This window comes from Pongo abelii, chromosome 17 (assembly GCF_028885655.2).
Source record: "Pongo abelii isolate AG06213 chromosome 17, NHGRI_mPonAbe1-v2.0_pri, whole genome shotgun sequence".
Taxonomy (NCBI): domain Eukaryota; kingdom Metazoa; phylum Chordata; class Mammalia; order Primates; family Hominidae; genus Pongo; species Pongo abelii.
In genome coordinates, this window is record NC_072002.2 from 48299443 (window position 1) to 48326216 (window position 26774).

General features: G+C 34.9%; 1 protein-coding gene across 13 annotated transcripts in view; it reads right to left on the minus strand.

Moving 5' to 3' along the window:
- Window positions 1-26774, minus strand: part of NOL4 (nucleolar protein 4) — a 376996-nt gene that overhangs the window by 138354 nt on the left and 211868 nt on the right. The gene's annotated exons all lie outside the window — the stretch shown is intronic.

A 26774-nucleotide genomic window follows, 5' to 3' on the forward strand; every position in this document is an offset into this window, starting at 1 on the left:
AGTAAATGAGGAAACATCTATTCAAAAATAACTGCTAAGATTTAGTAATAACAGTGAGAGTCTGTGGTATTTGAACCAAGATCACTCTCACAACAACCCCCTTCCTGTTGAGACAGAAACTTCACCCCAGACTGATGTAGCAAAAATTCAGAGCTACCAGTAAGAGTACTATCTACCCAGGAGGGGCGAGATCTCAGCATTTCTCATCCGGCATTCAGCTCCTTGTTGCTAAAACCAAGTTCTAGGTAAATGTAGTCAAAGTGGGAGCACATCTCTTTCAATCAGGCTCCACTCATAGAATGGAAGCTTCACCTACACTAGAGCTCAGTTCCTAAGGTAGAGGTGTCAGTTGGAGAGAAGTACATCATTGTCCTCACTCCCAGCTCCAGAGACTTTGCCTGGGAGGAGAAGGAGACCATAATGTAGCACTTAATCTCTTACTAAAGAAACTAAATTAATTTGCAACAGAGCAAAGAGAAGTTTTAGGCTAAGGGAACTTCCAAAAACTAAATAAATGTTTTAGTGGAAGGCAACTGGAAGGAGATTGGCAAATTAATTGAAAATATAGACTAAACTGTAGGGCAGTTAGTTTGCAGGAGAGAACAAGGAAAGAGACAATTAGGAGGTGCCTTCCTGGGGACAGAACAAATCTCAAACAGTGACCTTGGTAACCATTCCTTCAAAGGCACCTGAATTTTATTGCCTTAGTCTGTACAGCATTAGTCTGAACAGCAAATTATACTCCAGTGCATTGTTAAAAATAATAGAAATATCAGCCAGTAATTAGTGGCAACTAATAGCTGGGTGTGATTAGAGAAATAAATAGTCTAAGAGAGCTTAACAAAACCACTGTCATCCAGGGTGAGTGTGGGCATACCCAAAGCTCCACTTCCCTGAGAAGCAGTAGAAAGGGGAAAATAGACTTCACTGAAATAATCAAGAAAGTCACTAACCAAATAAACAAGCAAATAACAATAACAAACCCTGTGTTGGGGGTTAGGAGGTGGGAAGTACCTGAAGTATTTAAAATGGGAAGTTTCCCACAACAACAACAACAAAACCCTAATATATGCAAAGGAACAGGAAAGTATGGCCTGTATACTGGAAATAAATAGGCAACAGAAACTGTATGAGTGACCAGATGTTAGATTTAACAGAATAAGATGTCAAAGTAGCCATTATAAATATGTTGGAAAAACAAAAAGAAGCGATGATTAAAGATGTAAAGGAAGATATGATGAGAATTTCATATCAATAAATAGAAATCATAAAAAGAATCAAATGGAAATTCTGGAGTTGAAAAGTATAGTGATTGTAATAAAAACTCTACTAGAAGGGATTAACAGTAGATTTGACCTGACAGAAGAGGAAAAAAAAGAAAACACAAAATACAACTATATGCTTTTTAAAAAGTGAAACACTTAGATTCAAAGATACAAATATACTGAAAGTAAAAGAATGGAAAAAGATATATAATGAAAATAGAAACCATAAAAGGTTGAGTGGCTACATTAACATAAGACAAAATAGACTTTAAAACAAAAAACTGCTACTAGAGATAAAAGGAGACATCTTACAATGACAAAATCTATCAGGAAGATATGACAATTATAAACTATATGAACCTAATAATACAGTATTATACCAATATACAGGAAAAAATAACATCAATGAAAGATGAATAGACAATTAAATAATAATAGATAATAGTTGAAGACTTCAATACTCCACTTCCTGGAATAGACAGAATAACTAGGCAGAGGAAAAACAACAAAAACCAGAAGACCTAAAAACAATATTATACTCCAGCTAGACCTAATGGACATTGATAGAATATTCTACCCAACAACAGCAATATATATGTATTCTTTTCAAGTGCACGTGGATCATTCTGCAGGTTAGACAATATTCTAGGACATAAAGCCAATCTTCATGAATGCAAATTTATTGAAATAGTATAAAATGTGTTCTGACTTCAACAAAAATTAAATTAGAAATCACAAACTCACAAATATGTAGAAATTAAGCAATACATGCACAAATAACCAATTTGTCAATAAAGAAATCAAAAGTTAAGTTAGAAAATACTTTTAAGTAAATGAAAATGATGACACAACATACCCAATCTTGTGAGATGCAACTAAAGCAGTGCTTAGTGGAAAATTTCTAGCTGTAGACACTTATATTAAAAAAGAATAAAGATCTCAAATCAATCACTGAAAATTCCACCTTAACACACAGGAAAACAAAGGACAAACAAAATGTAGTAAAAGCAAAAGAAAGAAAATAATGAAAATCTGAGTGGAAATTAATGAAATAGAGAATAGAGAAACAGTAGGCAAAAATGAATAAAATCAAAAGCTGGTTCTTTGAAAAGGTCAACAAAAAGACAAAACTTTAGTAGATCAACAATGAAAAGAAAGAAAAACTAATGTTCCAAATATAAATGAAACAGGGAACTAACAGAAATAAAAAAGACTATAAAGAATACTATGAACAATTAAATGCCAATAAATTAATACCTTAAATGACATGGAAACAGTCCTAGAAATACACAAACTACTGAAACTGACTTAAGCATAAGCAATCATGGTAGACATATAAGTGTAGGCACTGAGTTAGTAGTCAAAAACTATTATAAAGAAAAGCCAAGTCCCAAATTGCTTCACTTTTGAATTCTACCAAACGTTTAAAAACAGATGACTATCAATTATTCACTCTTCTAAGAAACAGAAGAAAAGGGAACAGTTGCCAACTTTATCTATGAATTGAATATTACTCTGATACCAAAACCAGCTACATACATCACAGAGAAAGAAAACTAAAGACTACTAATTTTTTATAAACATCCTCAGCAAAATATTAGCAAACCAAGTCCAGAAGCACATGAATATAATTGTACCTATTATATGATCTACTAAGATTTATTCAGGACTATATTGAATTAATATCTAAAAAACTGTCAATCATATCAACAGAATAAAAATATTGTCTCAATAGACACACAAAAAGCATTTGACAAAAATCCAACATAATTTCATGAGAAAAACTTAACAAACTAGAAATCAAAGGGAACTTAATGAATCTCAGAGAAACGTCTACCAAAACCCTTCCTTTCCTTTCTTCTATCGGGTCACATCAAAGTATTTTCTAACTTACCTTTTGATTTCTTCATTGACTGGTTGGTTATTTATGAATGTATTGTTTAATTTCTACATATTGGTGAGTTTGCAAGTGTCATTTTTTTTATTTCTAATTTAATTTTTATTGGAGTCAGAACACATTTTGTACTATTTCAATAAATTTGTATTGATGAAGATTGGCTTTACGTCCTAGAATATGGCCTAACTTGGAGAATGATCCATAGCAATGGAAAAGAATACATGTATGTTGCTGTTGTTGGGTGGAGTAGTCTATCAGTGTCTATTAGGTCTAGCTGGAGTATAATGTTGTTTAAGTCTTCTTTTTGTTGTTGTTGTTCTTCTGCCTAGTTATTCTAACCATTCCAGGAAGTAGGGTATTGAAGTCTTGAAATATTATCTACTTCAGCTAATATCATACTTAATGTTGAAAGACTGGATGAATTCACCAAAGATCAGAATAAAGACAAGGATGTATGCTCTCACTATTTCTATTCAAAATTGTCCTGGAGATTCTAGCTAGTGAAGTTAGATAAGAAGGAGATAAGGCCATTTAGAATGGAAAAAAAAGAAAGAAAACCATCTTTATTCACAGATGACATAATCTCATATGTAGAAATTCCTAAGCAGTCTCCTAAAACTCTATTAGAAATAATTACAGAAAGTTGAAAATGGAAGGATTCAAGATTCATATACAAAAATCAATAGTATTTCTGTACATTTGTAATGAACAATGCAAAAATGAATTTTGTATCTATTTGTTTTAATTTAAGTCCAAGATGTTTTTTTCAAATTTATTTTAGAATCAGGGATTACATATGCAGGTTTGTTACAAAGGTATATTACATGATGCTAAGGTTGGAAATATGAATAAATCCATCACCAAGGTAGTGAGCATAGTATCCAATAGGTAGTACTTCAACACTTTCCCTCTCCCATCTGGTATTTCCCAGGATCTGTTGCTCTCATCTTTATTTCCATGCGTACCTAATGTTTAGCGCCCACTTATAAGTGAGAACACATGTTCTTCTGTTTTTGTATTAATTTGCTTAGAATAATGGCTTCCAGCTGCAGCTATCTTGCTAGAAAGAAAATGATTTCATTCTTCTTTTATGGCTGCATAGTATTACATGGCACATATGTACAACATTTTCTTTATCAAGTCCACTGTTGATGGGCACCTGGCTTGATTCCATGTCTTTGCTATTGCAAATAGCACTGTGATGAACATACAGGTACATATGTCTTTTTGGTAGAATAATTCATTTTCCTATGGGTATATACCCAGTAACGGGATTACAGGGTCAAATGGTAGTTCAACTCTTAGTTTAAGTTCCTTACACATTCTGGATATTGAACTTTTGTCAGATGCATAATTCGCAAATATATTTTTTCCAATTCTGTATGTTTTCTGTTGATAATTTATTTTGCTGTGCATAAGCTCTTCAGTTTAATTAGGTCCCACTTGTCAATTTTTGTTGCATTTATTTTTGAGTACTTACTCATTAATTTTTTGCCAAAGCAGATGTCCAAAAGGGTATTTCCTAGGTTTTCTTGGAGAATTTTAATAGTTTGAGGTCTTTAATCCAACTTGGATTAATTTTTCTGATATGGTGAAAGGTAGGTTTCCAGTTTTATTCTTTTGCATATCAACAGCCAATTATGCCAGCAGCATTTATTGAATAGGGTGTCTGTTCCCTATTGCTTATTTTCATTCACATTGTCAAAGATGGTTGTAGGTGTGTGGCTTTATTTCTGGGGTCTCTATTCTTTTTGATTGGTTTATATATCTGTTTTTGTACCAATATCATGCTGTTTTGGTTAGTGTGGCTTTGAAGCATAGTTTGAAGTGGGGGTAATGTGATGCCTCTGGCTTTGTTCTTTTTGCATAGGATTGCTTTGACTTTTCTGGTTATAAAAGAACAAAGCCACAAGCATCACATTACTTCACATCAAACTATACTTCAAAGTATATACTTTGTATATATACTGTATATATATAAATAAGTATATATACTTTACATAAATATATACACATATACTTTATATATAAATATATACACATATATTTATATGTAAGTATATATACTCTATATACTTTATATATATACTCCATATATATATATAAATCCCACAAAATAAAAACATATATTCACATAAAAATTTGTACATGAATTTCATTGCAGCATTATTCATAATAGCCAAAAAGTAAAAACAACCCAAATGTCCATCAATTGATAAACAGATAAGCAAAATTTGGTATTATATACCTGTACAATGAAATATTATTGTCCACTGGGCTGAATAATGAAGGAATGAAATACTGACCCATACTACAAAATGGACAGACCTTAAAAAATAGTATTCTGTGTTAAAGAAACCAGTCATAAAGACAACATCATATATGATTCCCTATGTGAAATGTCTAGAATAGAATAATCTACAGAGCCAGAGGTAGTTTAGTGGTTGCTTAGAGATGAGTAAGATGGGAAGAAAGAGAGTCATAGTTAAGAAGTATAATGTTTCTTTGTGAGGTGATGGAAATCTAAAATTAACCATAGTGATGCCTGCATATATCTGCGAGTATACTAAAAACCACTGAAATGTACACTTTAAATCGGTGAATTGTATGGTATATGAATCTTTACCAATAATGCTACTAAAAAAGAAAGAGTTGATGGAATAGGTTAGCCAATTCCCTTTCAACATAAACCATAGATTTGCTTACCTCTTTTTTATCTATATGAAATCACTCTTTTTCTCCATAATTCCCCAGTATTATGTAACTTTTGAGGTCAGGAATAACAGATGAAAGAGAAAATGTGGTTAATTGACAGAAGAATATAGTTGTGGGCAGAAAAAGAAAGGCCCAGGCTTTTCTTATATTTATGCTATCTATTACATGATTTGTAGAGAAAAAGCTTGCAAAATTATGAACTGACTTGAAAAAGAGAAAATATACGAGGAAACAAAGATATATGCACATAGATGGTATAATTTTGGACAACACTTTTTAAATATATGAAAATTAAAAGTTAATGTTTCAGTAATGAGGCACAGGTTCAGTATGTCCACATGACAAGTGTTCAATCAATGTTTGCTTGCTTGTCAATTAAATTAATGAATGACCAGGAGATGTGCTACGGAGGATCTGTAGGGAAAACACTTCCATGAGTTTAGTACATAGATGGCCCCTGAAATGTATTTATTTTCCTCCTCACTCTTCTTCCCCTTCCACAGGCTTCACTTACATTTTTCATCACCATGTACTTATAGTTGCTGAGTAGAATGTAAAAAACAATGTGGAGAGAGAAGACAATGACAATGTTCTTAAACTGCTTGCTAACAGTCCTTCAGAAATCTTAAAGTAGATTTTGTACAGTGGATTTTTGAGCTGAAGAGACCACGTAGTGCAACTCCCTCATTTTTATGATGTCTAAATTCAGAGAAGTAGGTGTATTGTCCCTCAACATTTTTTTTTTGATACAGATAATGCTGAGTTTTTTGGTTTTTTTTTTTTTAGACAGAGTCTGCTCCATTGCCCATGCTGGAGTGCAGTGGCACAATCATAGTTTACTGGCTGTGGCCTCTAACTCCTGGACTGGCTCAATCAATCCTCCCACCTCTGCCTCTTGAGTAGCTGGGACTATAGGTGTGTTCCATCACACCTGGCTAGATAATGCTAATTTTTTCTTTTCTTTTATAATATCTATATAATCACAATAATTGTTACATTGTTATTATGAATATAACACACTAAGAAATATTATAAAAATATAATGTTATTTTCTAAGGCAATTATGAATGTACATACAATATGTTTATTGACTAGTATCTTTATGAGCTTATTTTTATAGGTCAATGTTTATTGGTAATTTCCTTTACAGGGTTGGGAGAGGAGTACCTGTGTGAGCTGGGACCAGATGTTTCAGAGGAAGATCATGCTGATAATTTTGAGCTGCACAGCATTATCTCAGGAATGGCAAAGGTGTTCCCCCGTGCCATGCTCACGAGACAACTTTCTTTTTTCCCCGAGACAGAGTCTTGCTCTGTTACCAGGCTGGAGTGCAGTGGTGCAATCTCGGCTCACCGCAACCTCCACTTCAAAGGTTCCAGCGATTCTCCTGTGTTAGCCTCCCGAGTAGCTGGAACTACAGGCATGTACCACTATGCCCAGCTAATTGTTGTATTTTTTTAGTAGAGATGGGGTTTCACCATGTTGGGCTGGCTGGTCTCGAAGCCCTGACCTCGTAATCCACCTGTCTCGGCCTCCCAAAGTGCTGGGATTACAGGCGTGAGCCACCACGCCCAGCCTGACAACTTTTAATTGACAATTTTTCCTTCTGAGCCAGAACATAATATATCAGCAGGATAGGAAGCCACTAGCAATATTTGCAACTAAGACAAAAGATGAAAACTATTTGTCATTTCTAAAATGGAGGATATTCAATTGTCATTCTGACTGGGAACATATCTCATCCAAGAAATCCAGGTTAGGTAGATAATAAATAGTCTTGTAGACTTGACCAATCGTTTGGCATTTATCCTGAGTGTCCATGAGGAGTGTAATTTCTAAGAGATAATGTGGCCCTTATAGTCAACCTGCTCAGGAGCTGGCCAATTGCTCAGAGTGGGAAGCCAGTCAAAAGGCCTATAAAACACAACCTTCTCTTTGCAATTATTGTAGATTGTCAATGTCAGAATTTGCTTGAATGTTATACTATACCACGATTCAACACTCTGTTGGGTATTTAGGATTCAACTATGAATAAAAACATTGTATTTGCCCTCAATTTATTTCATTCTAATTATCATAGAGTAAGGACATTTAAACCTATGTATGTTTTTATACTAGTCTTTTCTTCCCATAGTTCTTTATTTTCCATTAAACTGGCAAAATTCTTGCTGAACATATCAGTCAGTTTCAGTCTTGATAAGAAAGAATAGGAAGAGATTTGCAACTGTAATTGGATCAAGATCTCAATGTCCACATCATATTCTTGAGACCTGGTGATGTTCTCTCAAATTAAATCAAAGAATCCCAAAAGGTTAAAACTCTGGACAGTGTAAGCACTTGATAATGTCTGTTCCATCTCAAGGGAACAAAAATATCCATATTATTAATTATGGGCAAAGGTTATCTAAAATACCTCAGTGCCTGGAAACTTCTCTGCAGACAACATAAAATGCTAATTTCTATTCTCTCCACTCAGAAATACTGATAATGCTGTTACAACAAAGAAGTTATTAACATTCAACAATGTGACTTAGAGAGATGGTGATTTCATACTGAATTATTTTCTAAAGGAATTATAAATATGAATATAGAAAATGTAACAAAAATAAAATGTAAACAGTTTAAACTCTGAAATGGTAGGTCCTCACAGAAAAACAAGAAAATAAATCTTAAGGAATATGTTCCTATATTTTAGAAATTAGGACAATATATCTTAATGTACATCAACAATCTCAGCGTAAGAGTGATTGTAATTCAGTTATTCCTAGTAACTATATGATAGATGGTTCAGAAAGCATAATCATTTTTAGTGTAGTAGGGTACAATTCAATACAACTTCTCTTTACGTGAATTCTTCCTAAATAGACTGAGATTAGCATGCATTCCAAAGCACTAATTTTTTAGTGCTGCAAATAACGCGAACTACATTTCCTAATTGCGGACTGTAGATTTGTTCTACTAGGCAATTCCAAACTACATAATTGCCCTTACCTTTTATTCTTCCCATACCTATAGCATTAGCTAAGAACAATATTCCCTTTGTTACCTTTCAGCTAGTCTGATTTAGTAAATATCTGCTAGAAATTGTGCTAAATATTAATGTCTTAAAGACTTCATAGCCCTGACACAGTCTAAGTAATGGATAGAAGCACACCACGTCAACGCGACGTGTGCAGGTGTATGTGTGTGTCTGTGTGTGTGTGTGATGGCAAGAGCAGGTAGAGGGGTTGGGCAGGATAAGGAAAGCAGACACAACGAACTTTCTACATAGAAGAAAAACCTGTTCAATGATGACATTTCTTTTTTTATTATTATTTTTATTTTTAGGCCTGTCAAGTGAAGCAATGGGAATGGACAAGGAATAAAGAAATCTGTAACTGTGTGTGATCAATTAATTGTAAACACCACTGCACTCAGACCAGCCAAAGACAATATTTCATAAAGACTGGAACTCAGGTTTCACTACAGAGAGTGTTAAGTGCTAATACTGAAATTAATCATAATACTACATTTAGGTACTGAAGTGGGAAGAATACAGGGTGCTGTGAAAGCATGGACTAGGAGAGGCAATTATCTTCAAACTGGGTGTCACAGCAGCTTGAGGCCAGTGCCATCCACACAGAAACCTACCTTAGTGACTTGTAGTACAACTCACCCAGGTCCCCACGCCAGAAACAAAATCAACAAAATACCTTGCCTAGATTATTTCAAAGGCATTTTAAATTGTCTCCTTGACTCCACCTTGGCTCATCCAGTTCTCAACAGTTTTAAAACTAAAATCTTATCTTCACTACTCATAGTAGTGACAATAGTCAAATTTATAAGTATAATTTACAAAGACTTTTGAAATGTGGCCCTCTTTACTTTTTCAGACTCATTTTTTTCCAGTAGCCCCCCCCCCCCCATTCTCCAAGCTCCTGCTGCACTGCTGTTCTTTCAGTTCTTCAAACATGCCATGCTTAGGCTTGTCTCCAAGTTTTGTTTCCACCTGGGGCTAGACCTTTATCTTAGAATGCAAAGCTTCTTTCTTGTCTAGCTCCTACTCATTCTTTAGTTTCCTAATGAGATATTATACCTTCTGGAGAAAAAGTCCTGCCTCCCAAGACCCAAACCAGTGTCTTTTCCTGCACTTTGACCATACCATGTCTTCTTGTTCCACCTCCAACATCTTGCTAATGAACAGTGTGACCCAACCAGATGAGAACCTCTGAGAAAAAGGAACCACCTCTATCTTCTTCACTCTGGTATTTCTAGGTAGCAACACAGTACTTGGCTCACAGGAGAGGCTTAATAAATATTCATTAAATGATAAATAAAATGTAAACACTTTGCATCAAAAATGTACTATTAAATAAAAATCTCCAATCTAAATGTTAAATATGAATTTGCAATACTCATAACAATTAAGTCCCCATTTACTTTCTCATTTATGAAAAAATGCACTACATGATGATTTAGAATCATTGTGGATTCATGAAAGTTCCATTAAGGGCTCATGTTTTACTCTACCATAATTGAAGTCTGAAGTGACCATGATTTACATTTAAGATAAAAACCTGGGACCACGATGTGGGCATTTTTTAATTCTTTATATGAAACTTGTATGAGTAAATATTAGCCCCATTTTTCAAAAAGAGGAGTGCCAGGAAAACCCACTCAAGATCATTCTCTGTGTCCTTGCATAATAATTGTTTTTCAGGAGGTGCAGACATAATTTTACATGTTATTTTTGTTACTTACTTGAGCATTTAGTTCAAAAATCTACCCTTTCTGTGAACTTCTTAAGAACAAGCATTAAAGTATATGATTATCTTCTGGATTTTATTGATATTTCCCAGTGTTCTGAAATTTTGTTCATGTAAGTATGCTGCCTAGTGAGTATCTTTATTATTGTATGTGTTTTATTATAATTATCGATGTAGCTGTCTCACTCAATAGATTGAGCTTTTATAAGGTAGCGACTGCATTTTGTTGATCTTTGCATCCTCAGTGCCCGGCATGATATGTGGCATATAGTACACCCTGAATAAATATTTGTTTAAAAAGTGAAACAAAGTTTACCTTACCACTTTTGCAAATCTAACACTTTGATTATATTAAAAACCTTAAGGATTTAGAAGAGCATATTATTTAGCTTTCTAAAAATGTATATTCAACCACATATTTCCTGCTGCTGAAAATCTTTTTCTTATTAATTTTCCCTATAAGATAAAGTATAAGCCCTTCAGTATGCATATGAGACCTTCTTGTTCTGGCTCCTGCCTTATCTCCTCTCATTACTGCCTCACCTCTGGTATGAGGATGCCCTAGTGCCCATCATTCTCATACACACTTCACACTCTCCTGTTCTTCAGCAAGACTGTTTGGTTATCATTTGCTTCACTTACTGCCTTGTAAACTAAAAATAAAATTCTAAGGCCCTCAACTAACTAATAGATCCTCCCCCTGGCCAAGGGCATTCCAAAGTTAACCTGAAACCTAGTTCAGGGCATGATGGGAAGTTGGGTGTCCAACCTGCCTCATTATACCCTCCTCCCTTTGGAATTCAGGCACAGCTGACCAGCATTAACATCAAAATACAGACCTTAAGACAGATTCTTTAAGTTTGATAAGAGACATTTATAATCTAGTCTCTTTGAAGCCTGCTACCTGGAAGCTTTATCTGCATAATAAAATACTTCCTCTCTACAATCCCTTATCTTAACTCAGACACTACTTTTTATTGATTCCAGGTCTTTAGATAACTCTTTCAATCAACTGCCCATCAGAAAATCTTTGAATCCATCCATGACCGGGAAACCACTCCCTTCCCCTTCCAGTTATCCCACATTTACAGACCAAACCAGTGTCCATGTTACATGTATTGATTGATGTCTTATGGCTTCCTAAAAACGTATAAAACTAAGCTGCAGCCTGACCACTTTGGGCACAAGTTCTCAAGCTCTCCCAAGGCTGTGCCATGGGCCATTGGTTACTCATATATGGCTCAAAATAAATCTCTTCAAATATTTTGCAGAGTTTGATTCTTTTTGTCAACAGCATCATTTCATTCATTTATAGTTATAACACATAATGACAGCGCCTTTTAATTTTGTCTTGGGACAACAGTAAACATTTTAAAGATTTTTTTTTGTTTTGTTTTCATTTGATTTTCATCACCGTTACCATATCCTTAACATTTTACTCAGGGCTTAGCATATAATAAAGAGCAAAGCTATGTTGATGATTATATAAATAATATTTTGCAATAAAGATCATTCTCTCATGTTATGGGTGAGTAAACTGAGTTAAAGAGAGATTAACTATCTAAACCCACACACCCTAGTCAAATTAAAATTGCTTTTATTCATTTTTCTGGCTAGAAACTCTTTTTCTTTTAAAACCCAGGTAAGGTGACATTTTCAGGAAAATCTTCCCAGACCACCTCAGACTCACATCCCTATTCCTCCTCTCAATAAAATGAATCTTCCTCTTATATTCATGACTAACTTTCAATATTACTTTATCGCACTTATCAGACTGTCATGTTGTAGCAAGTTTAATGTCTCCTTGTTTTTCTTGATGCCCTGGGAGTGCAAACCTATGCTTTTTCCATTTCTACACTTTCAGGGCTTATTTCCTATTTGGTGCTCAAACTGCTAAATCCAACTGAAAAGTAAATGTTGAGATATGTGTTAAAATACCAACTTTATCTTATATTTTACTGTTTTAATCATACAGATATTATAACCAAAAATAATTTAAAGACTAATATAAATGCAATGAATCCTTTTACTACATTTTTTTTTTTTCTGAAGAAATCATATATTGGTTCATGCCTCAGTGCTTTGAGATTTGTCCTTCAGGGACATGCAATTCAATGGCCCATTTTGCTTTTCCATCTACTCCATCTCTCTCTGCATCCTTCAAAATGATCCATTGCCATCTTTTCGTGTAATTTGGGACTGGCTATGCTGGATTCTTCCTGTTTTCTGGCTCTCTTCTTAATCTCGATCCTTCATCACTGTTTTCTTTTCTTTCATACATTAGTGAAAGGCTCAGATCTTCTGACTGGCAACTTCCCTTATGGCAACCTGGTGACACTCTTCAGGCCTCTATTTCTTTTCTTTCTGGGCCTCATCCTCACTATTGACCTCACATTGCCAGCTGTCAGCCAAAATTAATAATCCTCTAGCACTTGAAACTCCATAATCTCGAAACTGAAGCTGGCAATGCTCCTGCCCTGGCAATGGCTCTTAACGCCTGTCCTCTGGAGGATGATCTCCACCTTCTGTCTCTTGCATCCTCAAACCATTCAACATAGTGCTGAGATGTCCTCCTGGCCAAGGCTCACACTCATTGCATCACTGTAATGCTTACATACTTTGATGATTCCCCATACTCAGGGATAAAAATCAAATAGCCTGTCAGGCCTAACCCTCTGGAAAGTGCCTCTCCTGACTTGCCTTCATGCACCCCTCAGTCCTTCTGAACTCCATGGTTATTTTCTCCCAGATAACCTTGCTGCCTCCTACTTTTGTGACTATTCTCTTCTTTCTTTTCACCTCCTCAAATTTCTCTCATGAAAGTGATGCTTATAATTTGGGCTCATACAACATGACTTCTTCCTTGAAGCCTTCTTCAATTTCCTACTTTGTGTTTTCACAGAACATTTTTTGCACATAAAAACTGACTTTTTTTTACATTTTATTTTAGTTAATTCAGTAACTGGTATTTCTCTTTCAGAAACAATTTTATAGCTCTCAATCTTTAGTAGGGCAACATACTTATATAGAAACTGATGAATATTTGATAACTTGTACAATTTTGACCCAAAGATTGTTCCAAATAATACTAAATTTATTAACTTATTTCAGCATTCTAAGACATCTCTAAGGAGAAAATGTAATGGTTAATTTTATGTGTCAACTTGATTAGGCTAAGGGATGCCCAGATGGCTGGTAAAACATTACCTCTGAGAGTATCTGCAAGGGTGTTTCTGGAAGAGATCAGCATTTCAATTGGTAAACAGAGTAAAAAAGCTCACCCTCACCAGTGTGGCTGGGCATTAACCAATTTGCTGAGTACCCAATCTACTGGCAGCAGACACCAATATTGAGCCCTAGATATGACATCATCCCCTGGGGTAACCAGCCAGCTATCTGGTGACAGACTGATTCAACTGGACTGCTTCCATCATGGAAGGAAAAATGTTTTGTTTTTACTGGAACAGACACTCTAGATATGAATTTTCCCTTCTTGCACACAACACTTCTGCCAAAGCTACCATCCATGAACTTACAGAATGCATTATCTACCTGGGATTTCATATAGCATTGCTTCTAATCAAGGGACTCAATTTACAGCAAAAGAATTGTGGCAATAGGCCTATCCTGATAGAATTCATTGGTCTTACTATGTTCCCTACCATCCTGAAACAGCTGATTAATAGAATGGTGGGATGGTATTTGGAAGACTCAGTTACAGTGCCAGCTAGGTGTGAATACCTTGAAGGGCTGGGGCAAGGTTCTTCAAAGGCTACATGTGCTTCAAATCAGCAATTAATATATGATGCTGTATCTTTGATAGCCAGGATTCATGAGTCCAGGAATCAAGGAGTGAAAATGGGAGTGGTATCACTCATTACCACTAGTGACAGACTAGAAAAAGTTTTGCTTCCTGTTCCCATGACTTTATGCTCTGCTGGCCTACAGGTCTTAGTCCCAGGGAGATAAATGCTTCCACCAGGAGACACAAAAATGATTCTGTTAAGCTGGAAGTCAAAACTGCCACCCAGCCACTTTGAGCCTCTCATGTCTCTGAATCAATAGGATAAGAAGGGAATTGCTGTGCTGGCTGGGGTAATTGGTCCAGGCTACCACGAAGAAATTTGAGTACTACTCCACAGTGGAGATGAGGAAGAGTATGTTTGGAATACAGGAGATCCATTAAGGCATTGCTTAGTGTTGCCAGACCCTGTGATATAAGGTCAATTAAAAATCACAATAACCCAATCCAAACAAGGCTACTAATAACCCATACTCTTCAAAAAGAAAGATTGGGTTTAATCTGAAGTTAAGAACCATGACTAGCTGAGGTGCTTGTTGAAGGAAAATGGAATACAGAATGGGTAATGGAAGAAGTTATAAATACCAGCTATCAAGACAAGACTAGATACTGAATATAGGAAAATAATTGTCAGGAGTGTTTCCTCCCTATTTTGTTATGAACATGCTTATATGTATATATTCATATATTAAGCAAATATCTTTGTTTTCTTTCCTGTCTTATTCCCTTCACAAATAACAAAAGATGTATTGACTTTATATTAGGGTATTTAAGTATTGTTAATTTTACATCATCGTATTTAAGCAACTGCATATCAGAAGAATAAACATTACTCATGGATTTTACCTCCTCTTCTGGTTAAGGAATTAGTTTGTTTTCTGTTACATGTAGTATAGTTGTATCATGTCAGGCAGAATTATCTCCTTGTTATTTTCTTTATTTGGAGATTCAGTATGGTTTAAGAAGATGCATATGGGTGCCGAGTTAATAAGCGGGGGACTTGTGATGGCTAATTTTCTGAGTCAACTAGACTGCGCTATAGGGTGTTGAGATAGTCTGTAAATATTAATTCTGGGTGTGTCTGTGAAGATGTTTCTGGAAGAGATTAGCATTTGAATTGGTAAACTGGCCAAAGAAGAATATCACCTTCACCAATGTGAGTGGGCATCATCCAATCTGTTGAGGGCTCAAATAAAAGAAAGAGGTGGAGAGAGGGCAAGTCCACTCCATTTTTGAGCTGCAACATTCATTTTCTCTTGCCCTCAGATGTTGGCACTCTTGGGTTTGTGGTCTTCTAATTCAGACTGGGACTTACACCATCGGCTCCCATGGTTATCAGGCCTTCAGGCTTACACTGGACCTATACCAGGGCTTTCCTGAGCCTCCAGCTGGCTGACAGCAGATCATTGAATTTCTTAGCCTCCACAGTTGTGTGAGCCAGTCCTTCATAATATATCACTTTCTATCTATCTATCTATCTATCTATCTATCTATCTATCTATCTATCCTATTGGTTCTATTTGTCTGGAGAATCCTGAATAATACAGATGACTAACACCAGTGATAATATCTTAGTTAATGAAAAATGTAAAAATAAATATTACAGGTTAATTTTGACTTTAAAATATTTGTCTCATACATGAAAATGTAATTGATAAAAAATACTTAATTATTTTACATGAAGTTTGCAAATTGTAATTTGAGAATCGCAATGCAAAGCTCATAAGGCCCCAAATATCTCTTTTATCAGCCCGCCATGATGCAATCCTCCTTAATCACCATAATGGAAATTTATTTCATTTGATTGACTGTTTTGGTGAAATATTCAAAAGGGAATATGTGCATCAGAGAGGTAAAATTGCTTACACATTGCCTGAAAGAGAAAAGACTCTATTCCAAATTAAGGCTAAAGTCAGCTGCATAGTTGGGAGTTCAGGGAAGCCAAATGGCAATGAGAAGAAATTACCAGAATGAAAAAGTGTATGGGATAAGATCAATGCAACATATTCCCATGTCACTGCATTTTGTTTAACAAACATTTGACAGGAAGCAAGCTTCACGCATGTAAATCACTTTAGTGTGCGACCTTACAACCCAACACCCTGCCATCTTGCCCTCATTCCTCATGGATCTTCCCCTCTAGAAGTTCAGAAAAGATTTTTTTTTCTAGCTGAGGTAGTGATCAGGAAAGGTGATATAAAGGAAGTAACAATTTAATTGGATAGACTCCAATGGGGTCAGGAAAGATATTAGCGAGCAGAGATAAGACATCCTAGAATCTATTTTATGAGTGCATGTTACTCACAGAAATGGGATCAAGAATGCCTATAAAATGCCTCTGGGAATGTGTATATTCCAAATTCCTGGATAATAAGTGTAACTTAAAGGAAATAAGGAAGAAGGGTCAAAAGAAGAAAAGAAAACTAATATTTGCTAGCTTAAATAAATCAATGTTCTTCTTCAAGTTGCCAATCTCAGTCAGAATTTTTTAGGCTATTAAAAACAGGTATTAAACTTCCAAATGAATATTAACGAATGGAAGACATTTTTGCAAGATTCAGCTAAACCCTAAATTCTGGAGCCAATAACAACCATTGCAGCAACTTCATTTATTGTAAAAAATGCACACCATCTTATTTAATCTTGATAATTGCCTATATGTTAAGAATTATTATCACCATTTTATTGATGAACTGTCCAGGCTCAAAAGATAGAGACTTGTTCAAAGTCACAGAGCTGATAAGTGTGCTTCCTGATTAGGAAATAATTATGAACCACAAACTAGTAGCTGGGGGTCTCAGCATCAGGTCAAGTTTGCAGCTACTCATTCTCAACGCCTACACCATGATCGTTTAACATTATAGTAGTTAAAAGGTGGGTTAAATTATTTGTAGTTTAAATACAAATTTTAGAAATTCTTAGTATAATCATATACACAATTTCTTTGAATCTTGGTTTTCCAATCTGTAAAAATGAGAAAACTAACAGAGCCTAATTCCATTGGATCACAGTGAGAATTACATAAGATAGTTATCAGAATAATCCTGGCACATAGTATACAAGTACTCAATATACGCTTTCATTTTTCCTTGGGACCGAGTTTATGACTTAGCTATTTTTTTTAACCTTGTCATCTGAGTTATCCTCTTGACCCCAGCTAACCCTAAGATTGCCATTTTAAAAGTATTAAAAAGCATACCATATTTTTGTACCTATTAACCATCTACACTTCCCCCTCTCCCCATTACTCTTCTCACCCTCTGGTAACCATCATTCTACACTATATCTCCATGATTTCAAATGTTTTAATTTTTGGCTTCTACATATGAGTAAAAACAGGCAAAATTTGTCTTTATGTACTTGTCTTATTTCACTTAACACGTCCTTCAGTTCCATCCATGTTGCTAGAATTTCGTTATTTTTATGGCTGAATAGTATTCCATTGTGCATATGTAATACATTTTTAATCCATTAATCCACTGATAGACACTTAGGTTGATTCCAAATCTTAGCAATTGTGAATAGTGCTGCAATAAACATGGGTGTACAGCTAGCTCTCTGATGTACCAATTTCCCTTAGAAATATACCTATAACATACAATTTAGAAAAATATGATTTATAACTAACCAGATTATTTATAAATGCATGGCAGTGGGGTTGCTGAATTATATGCTAGTTCTATTTTTACATTTTTGAGCAACCTCCATACTGTTCTCCATAGTGGTTGTATTAATTTACTTTCCCACCAATAGTATATGAGGGTTCTCTTTTCTCCATATCCTTGCCAGTATTCATTATTGCCTGTCTGTTGAAGAAAAGCCATTTTAACTGGGGTGAGATCACATCTCATAGTAGTTTTGATTTGCATTTCTTTGATGATCAATGAGGTTGAGCATTTTTTCATATACCTGTTAGCCATTTGTATGTCTTCATTTGGGAGATGTCTATTCAGACCTTTTGCCTATTGTTTAAATTGTATTATTATATTTTTTCTATCAAATTCTTTGAGGTTCTTGTATATTTTGGTTATTAATCTCTTGTCAGATGGGTTGTTTGCAAAAAATATAGTTAGAAGAATGAATAAGATCTAGTACCTTATAGCACAACAGGGTGGCTACAGTCAACAATAATTTATTACATATTTTAAAATAACTAAAATAGTGAAATTGGAATGTTACTAATACAAATAGATGATAAATGTTTGAGGTGATGGGAACTCCAATTACACTGATGTGATTACTACACATTGCATGCATGTATGAGACCATCACATATACCTCATGAATATGTATGCCTATTACGTACCCATAATAATTAAAATTTTTAAATAAAAAATAAAATAAATAGTAATAAGAAGGCTACAGATAATTGCTTCATGGTGCATAATGTAAGGCTCATCTAATAATTAAAATGTAAACTAGCATATTGAAACAAATTAGAATTTATAACTCTATGAGTCTAGTATTAATTTTTCTTCTTTTATTCTTTCTCCAAATTTGGGTCAATACTGAATATTTTAAGGAGTCCTGGTAATAGCAATTATCTTGAGACATATAAATCACTTCTGAGTATTTAAAATATAGTTCTTTCTCTTAGAGATTCTCCACTATTCTCAAGGCATCTACAGACTGGAATGATATTTTTAAGCATTTAACCTTATTCTTTTTATTATTATTATTATAATTATACTTTAGGTTTTATGGTACATGTGCGCAATGTGCAGGTAATTTACATATGTATACATGTGCCATGCTGGTGCGCTGCACCCACTAACTTGTCATCTAGCATTAGGTATATCTCCCAATGCTATCCCTCCCGCCTCCCCCCACCCCACAACAGTCCCCGAAGTGTGATGTTCCCCTTCCTGTGTTCATGTGTTCTCATTGTTCAATTCCCACCTATGAGTGAGAATATGCGGTGTTTGGTTTTTTGTTCTTGCGATAGTTTACTGAGAATGATGATTTCCAATTTCATCCATGTCCCTACAAAGGACATGAACTCATCATTTTTTATGGCTGCATAGTATTCCATGGTATATATTTGCTACATTTTCTTAATCCAGTCTATCATTGTTGGACATTTGGGTTGGTTCCAAGTCTTTGCTATTATGAATAATGCCGCAATAAACACATGTGTGCATGTGTCTTTATAGCAGCATAATTTATAGTACTTTGGGTATATATCCAGTAATGGGATGGCTGGGTCGAATGGAATTTCTAGTTCTAGATCCCTGAGGAATCGCCACACTGACTTCCACACGGGTTGAACTAGTTTACAGTCCCACCAACAGTGTAAAAGTGTTCCTATTTCTCCACATCCTCTCCAGCACCTGTTGTTTCCTGACTTTTTAATGATTGCCATTCTAACTGGTGTGAGATGGTATCTCATTGTGGTTTTGACTTGCATTTCTCTGATGGCCAGTGATGGTGAGCATTTTTTCATGTGTTTTTTGGCTGCATAAATGCCTTCTTTTGAGAAGTGTCTGTTCATGTCCTTTGCCCACTTTTTGATGGGGTTGTTTAACCTTATTCTTAACACACACATAAGCAAAAAACAAAAAACAGAGAACAGAAAGCCCATAAACAAACAAACAAAAATTAAACACAAAAATAAATAAAATAGACAACGTCTTTTTGAGGTATTGATGAGCCATCAAATAAAGGTAAGGATAATGACGGGTCAATTTTCTTTGTTTTGTATTTTGGTCAAAAATACAATCTATAACTAACCAGATTATTTATGAATACATGGCATCAGTGGCTGGAGGGCTAGTTAATATTTTGTACTGACTCATATGAACTATTATACGTCTAAAAAGGAACTCAAAATGCACATTTGACCGAATGTGCAGAATTAAAATCAACTTTACCTTGCACTTTTCAAGGCATAAATTAGATGAAGCCCCTCACCTTCTTCATTTTCCTGAGATATAAAATGTGAAATGAACCAACATGGACTGGAACATTCATAGTAGGCATAGGCACTTGTAATTAATGGCCCTGTCCTTCATCTTCCTGCAATAACATGTAGAGAATATGAACATATGCAATGGCAAACATGGTGGAATAATGATTCAAAAGGACACTGATTTGGGTGTTAGGTCATTTGGGTGGGTCTCAATTTCCTCGTCTGTAAAATGAAGTGGTTCCTGATTTTAAAATTGTATTATTGTATAATATAGTTGATTTTACAATCCCTAGTAATGTGGGTATTTATTCATAAAAGCATTGTAGACATTAAAATTTAGATTGCAATATGACATATACTACAAAGCTATTAACCTTATTATATCCTTCTTGTGCATCATTTTATTTTAAAAAATCTACTAAGAACATAAGAAAAAAATGTATCCAGTAATGAGCAGAACTGAAGAATATGTGATCTTTAAGTATGGAATATATTATTTATATGTATGTGTGTTTATATGCAAAATACATAGGTTTATATATGTATATAATATGAAGATGCTATTTTAAATTGGTATTTAATAAAATATAAGCTCAAAATTTACCCTAGAGCTGTTAAAAGAACCACTCTCATTCAATTATGCATTCATTTACATTTATGAACCAAAGCAATAAATGGATACTTTGAAGAAATGCTTAGTTTTATGATAGAGGCATCTGTTACATTCTTTTCATGGTATAAAGTAACTAAGACATCAAAAGCAAAACTAATATTTCAAATAAGAAAATAAGAAATGCCACTGCAAGTATTTGCTATTTATCAAAAGCTATGCACTGATTGTATTAGATACTATTCCTTTCTGTATAGCTTGCCTGTTATAGTCACCATGTGATCCAGAGAGATGACTGGTCTCACACAGCATCAGCAGGTGTGGGTGTAGTGAAAATTACATGGGCTGCAGAGGCAGGTGACCTGGGTTAAATACCAGGCTTTATCACTTATCTGATTGTATTAATAATGTCACTGGAATTACTTAAATGGCACTAGAGTTTATTTCCTTTTGTTTAAATAAAGCTAATAACTGTATTTGCTCTTCTTACATTGGGTTGCTTTGAGTTATGAATAAGAAAGCATTATACAATATTCATCATTACTACATTTGATATAGTATCCCAGTATCAAAACTGATATATCCTTTATCCTGTGGCTAAAATTTCTTTTATACTCTCCACCACCTATCTAATCAAACAGCCAATTCTGTCCATTTAACTTTCTATATATTTCTTAAATTTATGCCCTCCTCTCCATCCCAACTACCACCTTACTAAGGCAAGTCTTATTCTCTGTTAGAAGACTTCTCCCTTCTTATTCCACCTAAAGTCATCTTGTAAAACAGATGCCAGAATTTTTCCTACCCCAAAACACAATCTGACCACACTATTTTCCACCCTATACCCTTAAGTGATTCCTTGTCAACTAAAGAGTAAAATCCAAGCTTCAAAAGGATACTGAAAACCTTCCCTAGTCTGACACTCTAGTCTCCAGATTTAAATCGTCACCTTCCATCCTCAGCATTTCTAGTCCTTACGTCAGTGCTCTGTTCATCAATGTTCCTCTGTTTGGAATTCCCTATTCTGTGTTGCTAAGTGGCCATCTCCTATTTAACCGATGAGAATTAACTCAGGAACCTTCCAAGGCACAGTCAGTAAGCCTAAGGAGACTCTAACACACAAATCAATTTCTGTATTATAATACACTCATTTATATGTCTGCTTTTTCTGGCCAAAATGTGAATTCTTAATGATAGAGACTCTTTTTCTTTTCTTTTGTCCTTCTAGCACTCAGGAGAGTGTCTCACACATATTAAGCACATTTACTATTGTTGTTTCTACTCTGAATAAGAATACATATTGTTGCTTCTACCCTAAACAACACCTGGGCCAAATAAGCGTATAACACCTAAAAGCCAGACATTAAAAATCATCAAATTGAACCAATAATGAGCAGGGATATCCATATAACAAAGACAAAGATAATATTACAAAAGTCAATCCATCGCTCTTAGTTTGTAAAAGAATTTCTTTTTTTTAAAGAGATATTTTGAAACATGTGCTGCTTCCATTAATCATATTTAAATGAAATTAAATATAGCAAATATTAATGTTAGTTACCATTAATATTTTATAAACTAACTGAATGGTAGTATCAGTTTCAGTAAAAAATTAAAGATTAATTGAAAAAAGCTACATGAAACACACTGGACAAAATAAAATATTACTAAATAAAGTGAAGATTTAGGGGTCTTCGGAACTGAGCTAAAACCCAAATATGCAGTAACCACAGTTGCACATAAACTGTTCAACAATAATCACTTGCCCACCGCAGTCCTTATTGGAAACATTATTCTTTTGGGAAATTGCTTCAGAATATTTAACCATATAAAGTAAAATGCAGCTGGGTTACAAATACTAAAAGATAAATAGAAAACAAAAATTAAAAAGTCAATAATACAGTGTTTTTAAGTATTCACTGCCATTAGAATTCTAGCTGTCTTTCTATTCTCACTGATTAATAGTTCAAAACAATCTATACCTAGATTGGTGTTTGATTGGCCTTTCATTTTCTATATAGCTAATCCCTTAACACTTCCTCATGGGTCTCATTTTCCAAGCTCTCTATCATCATTTCAACTCTTTTGGAGCTCTAATGTTATTAGTTGTCCTTTTAAAATGCGGCCATCAGCAAGTAGAAAATAAATATCACCTAACTTCATTCAGTCTAATACATTTAGTCCTTAGATTAGTTAATGTGATTCCCTGCTAGTCTAGTGAGTGAATTTGCATAATAATAAGTAATCAGTAAATGACATAGTCCAACTCAACTGTTCGTTTTAAGCACTTCTATTCACTGTTCAATTTTTCAATGCTTTATAATCATTTTTGTTTGATTTTATTCACAATAAAATTGTGAAACAGGTCAACATTAAACTCACTGGAATCTAAGCTTTTCATATATTCTATATAATTAAGCTTTTATAGCCCTCCAAGGAAGAAGAAATGTAGTGTAAATTCAAAAGGTCACACAGAAGTGATGGAACAATCCTGAGAACTACAAAAGATTGCACAGTTTGAACAGAACTTTACTATGAAGTTCACTTCATAGCCTTGGGGTAAAGCAAGTATTGATCCAGATGCAGGAACCCTAGCGCACTCTACATTTGGATTAAGATTGCAGGATGAATCTCTAAAGCGAAATTCCAGACACAGTCTCCTTCGCAATTAAAATGATTCCACTTTCCTATCTCAGCCTCTATAACTGTCTTCAATCAAATTTCCCGCTAATTCTGTTAAGTGTTTCTTCTGCCATGTGATTTGAATCCACCTCTGAGCACTAACTCTCCTAACCAATGTTCAGGTTCAGGCCTATGTCATTTCATCTAAGGATCGCTTTGTTTAACAATTTATATCAATATTGAAATGCTCCACATTTTGGCTTCTAAAATATCCCCTTCTTATCTAGTTGCTTTCATTTTCTCCTTGGGTATATGTTTCTCCACAAATTCCTTTTATATCACTTGTTCCTAATGGATTGATATTCTGCGAGATGACATATTTCGACTCTCTCCTCATTCTATGCTCTCCCAAGGTGATCTTATCAACCACCACAGCTTCAAGCAGCACTTTTGTTCTGAAATCTTTAAAATGTCTCTCTCTCCATCCTGTACCTTTCTTCAGAGCTGACACATGTCCCCCGAATGCCTATTAAATATGTCCAATGGACACTGCATGTGCGCCGTAAACTACACGTCAAAACCTGCTTCTTCAAATGTTTCTCATTCTGAATCTTAGTAAACGGATTCATCATCCACTTAGGCAACAAAGCCAAAAATCTGGGAGTCATTCTAGAATGTTCCTCTATGCTTTGCTTTCCATATTCAATAAACATTTGTATATTTCCTCAAAGTATTGAGAAACATCTATGGACGAGATAGTAAGCCAGGTGTGAGGCATATTGCAGTGGACAAGGTAAACATCATTTTTATATTCACAGAATGTTCACACTAATGGGATATAGAAAGGTAAATATGCTATTCATATTGCAGGCTATGTAAATGGCACTCCCAGGAGTTTGGCAATATATTAATACAACCTATGGAGGTTAGATAAGTAGTCCTGCAAATACAATGTCAAAAGAACAAAAATAACATGTTCAGTATTTTTTTATACTATATCTCTGCTTTTCTTTCTCATTGTCAGTTATTTGATTCCAACTGTCAATATTTTCCTTCTGGATTGCCACAATAGCTCTCTAACCAGCATTCTCTCATTACTTTTTTCTAGTCCCTATCCTATTCATTCACCAAAACATTGCCAGAATAATTTTTATAAAATTCCAAGCTGACCACAAGCTTTCTAAAATTCTAAGCTGACCACTAAGCTCTTTCTATTAGACAATCCGAAGTCCTTAAAATGACCTACATTTATTGGTGGAGCCACTTTATACTTCATCCCTTCACACATGTTCTCTGCTGCAGCCATGCTAAGCTCCTCGCAAATACCCATGCCATGTATGCTCTCTCACAGCTCTGTGCCTTAAAACATGCTTACCCCTCTCCCATACATAATCAGAATAACTCCTACTTGCCATTCCACACTCACCTCTGGCATCAATCTCTCTTTAGAGTTTTCCTTAAGAATCATTATAGTCCATCAGCACCCTTCCTCTGTTTTTTCATTTCACCCTCCTTACCATATGTCCCTCATATCACTTACAGAATCAGACTGTAACCACAAGTTTGTCCCCACTGCTAGACCATGAGCTTTTAAAGGGCAGGAATCTTGCTCTTCTGGTTTACATATTTTTGCTTCCTACAACAGTGACTTGCATGTAGGAATCCTTTAGTAAATATTCGGAGAATAAATTAACTGGTGGCAACTAGTTTATCCTGCATAAGGATGTCATGTTCTTCCTCAATGCCATGAGGAAGTGATAAAATCATACTGAGGTCAGAATGGACAACGATTCCCTAGCCTGAGACCAAGTCATCTTCCCTATCTGCATTCCAGGCCCTTCACAGTGTCTAGCAAGAGACCCCTTCTGAAAGGAATAAAATGGTAATCTTATATTTCCTTCAAAGTTCAAGCCTCAGTTCCTCTAGGAAGCCTATTTTGACTATTACTTCAAATAGCATTTTCTTACTTAAACTCTTACTGTTTTCATATGAGAATAAGTATTGCCTGTGCTTGTTCTAAGAAACTTTTCTATGCATGTGTATCCTCTTTCTCAAAATTATGTATCAAGAGCCTTGTAAATAAAGACTGTTATTTCTGAGTTGTCTCTGCTACCTACTCCATTGCTGTAAGTATGCCAAGTATTTTTAATTGCATAAATTTAAGATGTACAACATGATATTTTGTATACCTATCCATAGCGAAATGATTACTCCAGGTAAGCAACTTAACATAGCCATCACTCCCATGTGGTAAGAACATCTAAAATTTACTTTTAGCAAATTTTCAATAGATGATATGACACTATTAGCTCTAGTACTCCTGCCGTTTTTATCTCTAGATGTATTTGTCCTTCATAGGTGCTAAGTATTTACTATGTTCTTTTTGAAAAAAATAATAAAAATAATATCTCTTGATTCTTTTCCCAATGTGCTATCAAAACTTCTCTCACAAATTTAACTATTTTCTATCTTCATCTTATTTGATTTCTCAACATTGTCCATTGGAGCTGCCTACACTCTCCTTCAAAGGTGGACTTTGCTTAGCTTTCATACATTACACCCTTCTGATTTTTTTTCTGCATCTTTGGCTATTCCTCAGTTGGGCTGTAGGAAGTATTCTTCATTTACTAAACCATAAAATATTAAGTGCATCAGGGGTATCTTCTTCTCTTCTAGGCTCATTTATCATCTTAACCCTCACGAGCAGCCCAAACCATCTGTGCTTCTCAACTCCATTGTAATAGAGGTAGAAAAGTCACTTCATTCTGTCTAATATGTGCAAGAATATGTTTTAATAAGCATCGTTCCCAGAGTAACACTGAATAAGGGAGTAAAAAAAAGAAGAGCAAACCATCGGATAATTTTAGAAAAAAATTTAATAGACACATATCATAGAAAGAACATTTCACGATTATTTAAACTTCATAAAGACAGGTTTACGTGGAGGGCAGGGAAACTTAGGAGTTATTTTGTTCTGTAAAATGTAACACAGTGCACAGTGAATCAGATCATGTTAGCAAATATAAAATCATTTGTGTTTATGTAATTTGGCTTTAAACCACCGAGGAGGATATTTGAACATTTGCCACAGCAAAAGTTGTAGCAGCCTCCCTCAGGCAGGAGTGCTTAAGTGTCGGTTGATGTCTAGTGACTTGCTTAAAAGAGGATAAAACAACACACCCCCAGGCAAGCAAGAAGATTTAAATAGAG